The 12,435-nt window shown below is 35.2% G+C and overlaps 1 protein-coding gene across 1 annotated transcript in view; it reads right to left on the bottom strand.

Annotated features, from left to right (window-relative positions):
* The window catches only part of LOC136029910 (adhesion G protein-coupled receptor L3-like), a 127,196-nt gene that overhangs the window by 101,535 nt on the left and 13,226 nt on the right, over positions 1–12,435 (bottom strand). The gene's annotated exons all lie outside the window — the stretch shown is intronic.

Below are 12,435 nucleotides of genomic sequence, written 5' to 3'. Positions count from 1 at the left end.
TGAACTAAATGCAACTATAACAAACGAAGTCGAATAGAGCCAAAGTAGCCTACTTCAGTTTCAAGAAAAAAAAAAAACAAGAAATAAAAACGAAAAGTAATTTGCCGTAAAATTAGAACAATAATTTTAAAGATACTAACTAAAAAAAGTTTCCAAAAAAGAATTCGTTACTTTTTGACGTAAAGTAATGGCAACCGCAACTGGAGTAGTATTATAATTCAAACAAAAAACGACTAGAAATTTACTTTCATAACGGATTTCATAATGGAAACCCAAACCAACCCAACACAACCTAACCTTTAGGCTCTTGACAAGACATTAGATTCAGTCTTGGTTATTCATCTTAATTTCTATTTGTTTTAGGAATCAGCTATTCGTTAGTAACAGTATTTGTTATCTTTACGTTTGACATTATTATTCATTTCCATTTCTGTTCGTTCGGGTTTCACTTTGGCCATTCTCGTTTACTTTTATTTCCAATTGTTATTTGACTGTATGACTGCTCGTTTTATGTATAGCTATTTACTGTTCTCTGAAAAAATTTTTCTTTTTTAGAAACTGTTTCTTGGCTTTTGTTCGTTTTAATTATTATTGTTATAAGGAATTTTTTAAAATTATTTTTATCATCTCTTTCTTAGAACTAATTCTGTATCTATCTTATGGCTCAATGAGAGTTGGCAGGTTTTGGTATTAGGATGCACCCTTTGAGGCATCTTCCTCTCTACATAACTAGCCAAAATATTTTTAAGGTTTAAACAAATTTCACTGTCCAAGGTAAATTTTCTGTCGTTTTGCAATTCCAAACATTTGCATATAAGAGCTTTAAACCTCTTCATGGGGCTCTATGACTGTTTTGTAGTTGGAGAGAGAGGAAGATGCCTCAAAGGATACATTTTAATATCAAAACATCCCAACTCTCGTTGAGCCTTCAGATAAATACAGAATTAGGTCTAAGGGAGACACGAGGGGGAAAGTGGAAGTAAAATAGACATATAATCCAAAGGGCCGCATCCAAGAGATTTATTTGGAGGGGTTATTTTATCCGAATGGGGTGCGAGAAAAACTTTATAAATGTTTAAATGGGGATAAGTCCATTTATTAGAGTTAAAAAAGGCACAAAAGTCTGGATAATCTGGATACAGTTGAACCGTAGACTATTTGTGAAACGGCGGTAATTATTTTGTTCTGTATTTTTATTTGTTAGTTTAATGACCTCACTTGTTTTTATTTATTTGTTTGTTTTTATTTGTTTATTTGTGTTTTTATTTGTTTTATTTTAATGTGTAACTAATGTGTTACTAATTACACTAATGTGTTAGATTTTATTTTAATGCTTTAATATTTTACTAATGACGATTGCTGTAAGTAGACTTACCTCATTCGACCATTTATTTGCTCGTCATTTGTTTAACAGTGTGGTCTCAGAAAAAAAACCTAATATAATATTACGTTAAAAAAAAAAACTTTAAAAAACTCGAAAGTAATAAAACAAAATACGAAACTGATATTTAATCCCTCTTGATTTCTTTGAATATGTCTGGTCTAGGCTGTTATCATAGAAGTAAAGGGTAAAATTAAACCCCAAAATGAGCAGAATTTATTCCGTATATGGAGGGGACTCCCCCTTCCCCATCCCTAGCTCCACTTCATGATCGCAGAAACCTCAAAGGGTGCTCATTTAATCAGACATTGAGAGCTCTAGTCATTTTTCTATAAGTCAAAAGTGATTGGATACGAACAAGCCGCGGAGCAGCAGGAGGGTTCCAGCAGGAGGGTGTGTATTACGAGGGGATATTTTTTTGGATAGGAGGGAGGAAATTCCGGTCCTCTTACTATATTATTAACAAGCCCCTTTAACAACCTGCATACACACAGTGTGTTTTAATCTAGTTCAACTTCCCCCTCAATACTTCCTGAAATTTTTACTTTCATACATTTACCCTTAGTGGTAGTAGTAGTCACAATAGTAGAAGTAGGAGTACTTCTCCTACTCAATATCTTTACGTTACGTTACGTTACGCTCTTTACGTTAAGCTGTCAGCACTTTAAAAAAAAGCTTTCTTTTCTAATTAAAACATTCAGTAGCAGTTCTTAAAAACTGGGATAAACAGTTAAACTTTAGCGTAAAGAGCAAGGTATTGAGTAGGGAGCAACCCTTCATTTACGGAATAATTTCCATGAAACATAACCCCTGCTCACGGGAAACTCCATCACGAAAATTTCATTAAAAGTAAAGTAAACCCTCCCTCTGTCAAGTTCCCTCCAAATAGTTCCATCCTCGCTGGAAATCCCCCTCCCCGTAAAATTTCTTTTGGACGATTCAGCCTGAATAATTATCCTAAGCATATTTTCATTTGAAAAAGATTTTAATCCCTAATCGGTTTCTCAATCACTCCGGAAATGCCCCCTTCCGTAGAAATTTTCTTCCGGAAATTCAAACATGCGAAAAATAGCCCCCTCATAATTCCCCAGGAACGTCTCCAAAGGCAACATTGAGTTGGCAAAGATAATGTAAGACAACTAATAAGAATTTCGTATAGAAATTTTGTCGAATCCCCCCGATTGTAAAATTTTCCCTGGACTCCACCCCGAAAATTTCTCTCCCCATGGAAGATTCTCACAGTGGAAATCCGTTCCAAGCACAATCCCTCACCCCTCACTAAAAAGTATTTGCATACTTCCCAATAACAAATAATATACGTAAACAATGAGCAAATTTCAAAACTTACAGGCCTCTCCCCACGCACCGTGGGGGGTCAATCTACCCATGGAGTCAGAGTTATTTGATCTTTAAGCTAAATTTGGGATAGAGAAAAGGTCTATCCCAAAATTTTCACCAGACAATCCTGGGGAATAAATAGACGTGGGAGGGGGCCAGTTGCCCTCCAATCTTTTTTGTCACTCAAAAAGGGAACGAGAACGATTAATTTGTGTTCGAATGCACCCTATCTAGGAAAACTATTCAAATACAATCACCACTGATGAAAAAAAAAAAAAAAAAAAAAAAAAAAAAAAAAAAAAAAAAAAAAAAAAAAAAAAAAAACACGCATCCGTAACCTGTCTTCTGGCAATAATAGCAAAATTCTACATTTTTGTATCGAGGAACTTGAAACTTCTACATTAGAATTCTTGGGTACGTTGAATCTGATGGTGTGATTTTCTTTGAAATTTATTAAATTTTGAGGGTTGTTTCTCCCTATTCCAAAAATGAGGCAAATTTTTTCAGGCTCGTACCTTTTCGTAGGTAACACAAAACTTGATGAATCTCATATATCTGGAATTAGCACAATAAGCTGGTTTATCTAATCATATCAAAATTGCGTTTTTTAGAGTTTAGGTTACTATTGAATCGAGTCACTCCTTACTTACAGTTCGTTACCACGAACTGTTTGGTGCTGCCAGTCTTCGTTTGACGATAACATAGTCAATAAGATTAGCTATCCTATCATTATATGAATACCCTGTTCATTTGTAGCCCATTTTATGACCAATTGCTGTATTGGTAATTAATTTAAAAAAAAAGTTTTTCCGAGGGAATTAAAGAGCGAAGTTGAAACTTAAAACGAATGGACATTATTACTTCACAGCCTATTTAACATATATCAGTAAAACTATCGCAAATAAATCAATTGATGATTTTTTCCCTATATTTATAGGAAAACATAAAACTAGCACTTTACTGAAAACACAAAACCAAGTATAAAAATAAGAATATTGATTTAGGAGTCAAAAGTAAGTACGTAGCCTCACAACAACAAACTAGTGTATAACGCTCTCCACAGTCTTACAGAAGCTGTGATATCAGTAACTTTTAGTATACCATTAGAATTATTTTAAGAACTTAGGCATGAAAATAATAAGTTTAAAGTCATTAAACAGAATACAAAATAACAGATTGATATATCAGGTAACATCTTGGTCTCACCTAATATTAGTCGAAATTACGAACCTATCAACCGTAATATGAACTCTGGAAATCCAGTTATTTTTCTCTATAAAACGGAGAATTTCAAGTTGGGATACAAATTGTAAAATGCGTCTCTAGTCTTAATCAAACAGTTCGTGGTAACGAACTGTAGGAAGGAGCGACCCGGCTCAATAGTAACCAAAACTCTAAAAAATTGAATATTGATATCAATAGCTGCATCAAAAGAATCGCATTTTAATGCTGATTTTAAACATATAAGTTTCATCAAGTTTAGTCTTACCCATCAAAAGTTACGAGCCTGAGAAAATTTGCATTATTTAAGAAAATAGGAGGAAACACCCCCTAAAAGTCGTAGAATCTTAACGAAAATGACACCATCAGATTCAGCGTATCAGAGAACCCTACTGTAGAAGTTTCAAGCTCCTATCTACAAAAATGTGGAATTTTGTATTTTTTACCATAAGACAAATCACGGGTGCGTGTTTATTTGTTTGTTTGTTTTTTTTTTTCCCAGGGATAATCGTATCAACCAAGTGGTCCTAGAATGTTGCAAGAGGGCTCATTCTAACGGAAATGAAAAGTTCTAGTGCCCTTTTGAAGTGACCAAAAAAATTGGAGGGCATCTAGGCCCCCTCTCACGCTCGTTTTTTCCCAAAGTCAACGGATCAAAATTTTGAGATAGCCATTTTGTTCAGCATAGTCGAAAACTATAAAAACTATGTCTTTGGGGATGACTTACTCCCCCACAATCCCTGGGGGAGGGGCTACAAGTTACAAACTTTGACCAGTGTTTACATATAGTAATGGTTATTGGGAAGTGTACAGACGTTTTCAGGGGGATTTTATTTTTTTGGGGGTAGGGCTGAGGGGAGGGGGCTATGTTGGAGGATCTTTCCTTGGAGGAATCTGTCATGGAGGAAGAAAAATTCAATGAAAAGGGCGCAGGATTTTCTAGCATTACTATAAGAAAAGAATGAAAAATAAACATGAAAACATTTTTTCAAATGAAAGGAAGGCGTAGCACTGAAACTTAAACGAACAGAGATTATTACGCATATGAGGGGTTCTAAAGATACTTTAGCATAAAGAGCGAGGTATTTAGGAGGAGATAAATACCTCGCTCTTTATGCTAAAGTATTTTTAGTAATTTCAACTATTTGTTCTACGGCCTTTCTGATTCAGGGGTCATTCTTAAAGAATTGGGACAACACTTACGATTTAGTGTAAAGGGCGAGGTATTAACGAGGGTACAAACCCCCTCGTATACATAATAAAAATATAAGATTATGAAAGTTTGTTACGTAAGTCACGTATATTTTTTACTAATAAAAACGTTCGTTAAAAATTAAAAGTTCTAGTTGCCTTCTTAAGTAACCGAAAAATTGGAGCCTCTTTCTCCACCCCTTATTTCTCAAAATCGTCTGATCAAAACTAAGAGAAAGCCATTTAGCCAAAAAAAAGAATTAATATACAAATTTCATTTTAATGATTTATGTGCGGAGAGCCAAAACCAAACATGCATTAATTCAAAAACGTTCAGAAATTAAATAAAAAAAAAAGTAATTTTTTTAGCTGAAAGTAAGGAGCGACATTAAAATTTAAAACGAACAGAAATTACTCCGTATATGAAATGGGTTGTCCCCTCTGCAATCCCTCGCTCTTTACGCTAAAGTTTGACTCTTTGCCACAATTCTACTTTTTAAAACAATTAAAAGCTTTAGCGTAAAGAGTGAGGGATTGCGGAGGGGACAACCCATTTCATATACGGAGTAATTTCTGTTCGTTTTAAGTTTTAATGTCGCTCCTTACTTTCAACTAAAAAAAATTAGTTTTTTTTATTTAATTTTACTATCAAGATTGCTTCACTTCGAACTTATTTGCACAATAAACATGAAACGTCCTTTTCAGATCGAAAACGACAGTCAATCATTGAACTGAGCTCATTGTGAACATTATAAAAAAAGCCAGTTTTCTGTAATCCTACAAACATAGGGAAATACCACCAGTTGTTTTATTTGCACTGGTTTTATTACTATATATTAGATAGGCTGTGAAGTAGTAATTTTTGTTCGTTTTAAGTTTCAACTTCACTCTTTACTTCCCTCGGAAAATTTTGTTGTTTTTTTTAATTAATCGTTGCTCATTTTTAATTAAAATTTAGTGTAGAAACAACACTGTAATGATCTTTTTTTATTTATACGGAATAATTTCTGTTCGTTTTAGTTTTTAAATTAAACAAAAAAAAGAGTTTTTTTAATGAAAGTAAGGAGCAAAATTAAAACTTAAAACGAACAGAAATTACTCCGTATATGAAAGGGGCTTTTCCTACTCAACGCCCCGCTTTTTACGCTAAAGTTTGACTCTTTCTCTTAACTCTACATTTTAAAACAATAAAAAAAACTTTAGCGTAAAGAGCAGGGCGTTGAGGAGAAAATGCCACCTTCGTATACAGAGTAATTTCTGTTCGTTTTAAGTTTTAATTTCGCTCCTTACTTTAATTTCAAAAACTTGTTTTTTGTTTAATTTCTGGACGTTTTTGAATCAATGCATTTTTTGATCTTGGCTCTCCGCGCACAAATAATTAAACGAAATTTGTATATTAATTTTTTTGGGCTAAATGGCTTTTTCATAGTTTTAATCGAAAGATGTTGAGAAAAAAGGAGCGAAAGAGGAGGCCTAGTTATCCTCCAAATTTTTTGATTGCTTAAAGAGGCAACTATAACCTTTAATTTCTTACGAACGTTTTCATAAGTAAAAAATATACGTAACTTACGAATTAACTTACGTAGCGAACTTCTATATTCGTATGTTTTTATTGCGTATATGAGGGGGCTCACCCTTCGTCGATACCTCGCTCTTTACACTAAAGCTTAAATTTTGTCCCAATTCCTTAAGAATGACCCCTGAATCACAAAGGCCGTAGAATAAATAGTTGAAATTACTAAAAATACTTCAGCTTAAAGAGCATGGTATTACGAGGAGGTAAACCCCTCATATGCGTAGTAATTTCTGTTCGTTTTAAGTTTTAATCCTGCTCCTCACTTTCAGTAGAAAAAACTTTTCATATTTATTTTTTTAATTATTTTTTTAAATAATGCTAGAAAATCCTGCGCTCCCTCCATTGAAAGTCTATTCCCCCATGAGAAGTTCCTCCATGGAAAGATCCTCCCATGTACCCCCCCCCCCCCTCACCCCCCCCCCCCTCCCCCCAGCTCTCTCCCCAAACCAAAAACATCCCCCTGAAAACGACTGTACACTTCCCAGTAACCATTACTATATGTAAACACAGGTCAAAGTTTGTAACTTGCAGCCCCTCCCAGGGGGACTGCGAGGGAGTAAGTCGTCCCCAAAGACATAGTTATTAGGTTTTTCGACTATGGTGAATAAAATGGCAATCTCAGAATTTTGATCCTGTGACTTTGGGGAAAAAATGAGCGTGGGAGGGGGCCTAGGTGCCCTCCAATTTTTTTGGTCACTTAAAAAGGGCACTAAAACTTTTAATTTCCGTTGGAATGAGCCATTTTGCGACATTCTAGGACCACTTAGTCGATACGATCATCCCTGAGGAAAAAAAAACAAACAAAAAAACAAATATACACGCATCCGTGATTTGTCTTCTGGCGAAAAATGCGAAATTCCATATTTTTATAGATAGGGGCTTGAAACTTCTACAATAAGGTTTTCTGACATGTTGAATCTGATGGTGTATTTTCGTTAAGATCGTTTGACTTGTAGGGGGTATTTTCCCCTATTTTCTAAAATGAGGCAAATTTTCTAAGGCTCGTAACTTTTGACAGGTAAAACTAATCTTGATGAAACTTATATATTTAAAATCAGCATTAACATTTAATTTATTTTGATGGAACTATTGGCATCAAAATTCCATTTTTTAGAGTTTTGGTTACTATTGAGCCGGGTCGCTCCTTACTACAGTTCGTTTTCCACGAACTGTTTGATTTTACTCCTTAGTTTCAGTTGAAAACTTTTTTTATTTATAATTTCTAATCACCTCCAGGCTAGGGGAGATGAGACACCTCAACCCTTATTTAGGAACTAAACGAAGAAGGCCATTTTGCGGTGTAAAACAACAATTTTAGCCAAAAGAAGGCTCAAATGCTATTGTGTGAAAATTCTGAGATTATTAATCGACTTAGGATTATTGAAATATTTATACATACTGAGCCTCGAATTTCAGAAACATTATTGTGGTACGGTAGTGCATTCGCTTTTAAAACGTGCACACAGTCCTACAAAATTAACGGTGAACATTGACATTTATATTAGCCAGAAAGAGTGTGCTATAGAAAAGCAGCGTTTTCAGTCATTTTGTAGTGTAAATCAACAATTTAAGTCACAAAAGGCCAAAAAGATTTTGTGTGACAATTCTGAGATGGTTAATTGATTTAGAATTATCGAAAATCCATACGCAAATCGAGCCTCGATTTTCAGAGGTAGTAATGTCGTACGGTATCGTATTTATTTCTAAAGTTGAAGGTAGTCCTACAAAAAAAACGGTTAACATAGACATTTATTTAGCCAAAAAGACTGCCCCAGAGCAAAGTAGTGTTATCATCAATTTGTGGGTACAAAATAACAATTCTATCCAGAAGAAGGCTAAAATACTATTGTGTAAAAATTCTGAGACAGTTAGTTGATCTAGAATTATCAAAAATCTATATGCATATTGAGCCTCGAGTTTCACAGGCAGTAATGCCGTACAGTGGCGCATTAGTTTTTAAAATGTGCTGGTAGTCTACAAAATAACAGTTAACATAGACATTTATTTTAGTCAAAAAGACTGTCCAACAGCAGATACGCATCCATGATATTTTTCCTAACAAAAAATGCGAAATTCTTTATTGTTACTTTTAGGAGCTTAGTAAAAAGTAAACTAAAGCGTGAATAAAATTTTACATTTAATAACAACCCCTATCCTCTGGAATTACTTGCTAGGGTGGGCTAGCCCCATATTGTCACGATGGTGTGAAATATAAATAGTGTTGGATCTAAGAAACGTGGCATTTTCATTAAAAGCTCTAAGAAATAACTGAATTCAAAAAATGTTTTCTTTTTTCTTGAAGGCGCGTGAAATAGAGTTATAGAAAAGATACATTTTCATTAAGACCTCTCAGAAATACCTTTTAATATGGCTTAAATTTAACTGTAATAACAACTCACTCTCTGGAAATGGTTGCTAGGTTCCACCTTTCTGTAATTTATGGTTCTTCTTGCTTATATTTCATCGTTTATAGTTTTTCACTTTTTGTTTTTTCGTTTGTTGTGTTTTCATTGCTGTTTTGTGAGTTTTAATAATACTTGTAAATACGTTTTTATTATTAAAAGTTGTATGGACAAAAGCATTAATTCTTTAGCTTACTTGCTCCAAGATAAAACTTCAATACATAATCATTTACATAAAGAATTATCTAAAGCCAATGCTATGTAACACCTCATTGATTGAATAGCTAAGTCAACCTGTCTAAGCCACTTCAGAAGAAATATTATCACTTAAAATGCAGGTGCATATCTAATAGAGGAAAAAGCAATAGCATTGAGATGCTTGTGTTCTTAAGTGGAAAGGGTTGGAAACATGCGAATTATTTTACCGTTTTAGTATGCGAGAACAGGGAATTCTGCTAGCGTGCAAGAGGTTATGTAGAAAGTATTACCCGAATCAAAATATTATGAATAGTTTCTGGTCCAGAGGGTTAAGGCTCAAGTTTTATCATTGGGGAGACCTCTGGTCTTATATTCGAATCCTAAAGCGGACAAAAATCTTTTGATTATAATGTTTCTCTGAGAAAAAACAACAAGAAAGAAGATGAAACCCCCCCCCCTAAAAAAATCACCTAAAGTATCATGTAACACACGTGTGCGCACCGTCATTACGAGATACCCCACGTGTGCACTACAGTTACATTATTCCCAATAAATCTACCAAGTCATGTAAGGTTACATCACCCCCATAAATCCATCAAGTCACGCAAGATTGCGTCATATCTCCCAAGCGCACCGTCATCACGTAACTCCCACGTGTATGTCCCCCTCAGTTACAACCGGGGATTCTCCACGAGGCCATGACCTCTACCTAGTCACGTGAGATTACGTCATCCTTAACATAAGTAAACACTCCCTACCACATAACTCCCAAAGAGAACACCCTTTTATTACGGAACAATCAATGTAAACAAACCCTATGACATAGCAACCAAAAGTAAACAATACCTATTACGTAGGTGTACTATATCGTTAAAGGTGCGCTATAGTATTGCGTAAGACCCAGGTGCGCGTAATAACGTCTTGAGGGTCTAATAGCTTCAGGTATACCTCTTATGTGTGCACTTGAATCCAAAGGGCGGTCACTACTTTTATCAATAAGGATTCCCTGTGTTGAATTATCATTTCAAGTTTTTGATGTGTATATATTGGTAAAATCTAGAATAAAACGCTATTTAAAGATTGCTTTGTATGCCGATTGGCTCATAGCTAGAAGCTCCAACTAGTTACCGGGAAAAAAGAGTACGACTCTCACACTAGCATATTTTTTTTAAACAATCATATTAACTTAGAAAAATAAAGGCAACAAAACTTTTTTAGGCCCATATGTATTTGCCGTTAGGTTACAATCACTCCCAAGTACAGGTTTGGAATTTGTTGAAAGATGTATTTTGGGCTTAATTACACACACTACATAAGTTTCATGTACTGAGAAGGTAGCTGGCTAATATCTCGTGGATAATCCGTCTAGAGCAGACAAATCAGCCCCAAAATCCCCTCCACCATGCAGGCCATTCCTTTATCCCCGTAGATAATAAACCCACAGAAAATCCCCCTTATTGTAAAACTGAGCAGCCAAAGGGCAAGTAAGACAATTAAAAAGAATAAAGAAATGAAGAGATTAGGGGATATTCTATGTATATTCAAAAGCAAAATATATAGAATTAACAGTGGAGAACATCCTAGACTATCTATTTCCTGTATTCTCGTTTCTCTTAATTATTTTTTTCGTTTTTGGGAGGGCTTAGTTATTATAGCAAAGTGAGATAAAGGATAAGGAAAAAATATGCTTTTTACGAGCCCCCCCGCGCGCGCAAGTCGTTACGCGCCATATTAGTTACGCGCCATTGTAGTTGTGTCCCTGTGTCCCACCTGTGAATATAGATATATATATATATATATATATATATATATATATATATATATATATATATATATATATATATATATATATATATATATATATATATATATATATATATTTAACTACATACATATAAATGGATTGTCAGGTTTACTGACTCTTGAAAATGCAACATATAATTGTCCATGGGAAAAATAATCTGTATTCAGATCTATACCTCATTATTCTAATGATTGCCCTTGAGCTTTGTTGATGGTGATTGCTAATCGAACATTCCCTGTGTCCCTGTCGTCATTTATATATCCCCCTGTGCTCCCCGGCGTCCCCGTTGTTGTTGTTTTCCTGTGTCCCGGTCGTCATTTGTGTCCCGTGTCCCAGTCTGTAATTTCTCTTTGAGTGTCGCGGTCGTCATTTATATTCCCTGTGTCCTGGTGTCCCGGTCGTCATTTTTGTCCCGGTCGTGATTTATGTTCCGGTGTCCCGGTCTGTAATTTCTCTTTGAGTGTCCTGGTCGTCATTTATGTTCCCTGTGTCCCGGTCGTCATTTGTGTCCCGGTGCTTTGTTGATAGTGATTGCTAATCGAACATTCCGTGTGTCCCGGTCGCTTTCTCTTTGAGTTCCCCGGTCATCATTTATATTCCCTATGTCCCGGTGTCCCGGTTGTCATTTGTGTCCCGTTGTCCTGGTGTGTAATTTCGTCAATCAACAAACATGACGTCAGTCGACACACAAACATGACGTCACTCGACACACAGACAACTTATTTTTATATATATAGATGTCCCGGTGTCCCGGTCGTCATTTGTGTCCCGATGTCCCGGTGTGTAATTTCGTCAATCACCAAACATGACGTCAGTCGACACACAATCATGACGTCACTCGACAGACACACACACACACACACAGACAACTTATTTTTATATATATAGATAGCTAGATACATTAGAAATAAGGAGCTATATACATTTAAATTAACTTACTGCTTGACTCCAGGTTTTAAAATTAAATTTAAGAAAACGGCTTCAAAACATACTTCAGACGGTAAAACCTTCTGATATACGCTTATTGGACGCCTTTTTGATAGCAGGGGTTGAACTGGTATCATTTTCTATAGATGTTTGTGCTAGCCCAAGTGCAGAGGAAGTAATACCTGCAAATCCTACTTCTTAGTCCCAGCCTGTACCTCAATGCATGTCTATCATAAGGCACCTTTCGACAGTTGTCACTAACCTCATACTTTTAAATTATCTTCTTTAAACTTTATATTACCCTGCTATGATAACTTACCCTCCCCTAAAACACTAAAATACGAATTCAAAGAAGTAAAAAAACTAAAAATAAATACCATAGTCCATTCTCAACCAT

The sequence above is a fragment of the Artemia franciscana genome, chromosome 8 (genome assembly GCF_032884065.1).
Source record: "Artemia franciscana chromosome 8, ASM3288406v1, whole genome shotgun sequence".
NCBI classification, from domain to species: Eukaryota; Metazoa; Arthropoda; class Branchiopoda; order Anostraca; family Artemiidae; genus Artemia; species Artemia franciscana.
This window is presented reverse-complemented; position numbering and strand designations above follow the sequence as displayed.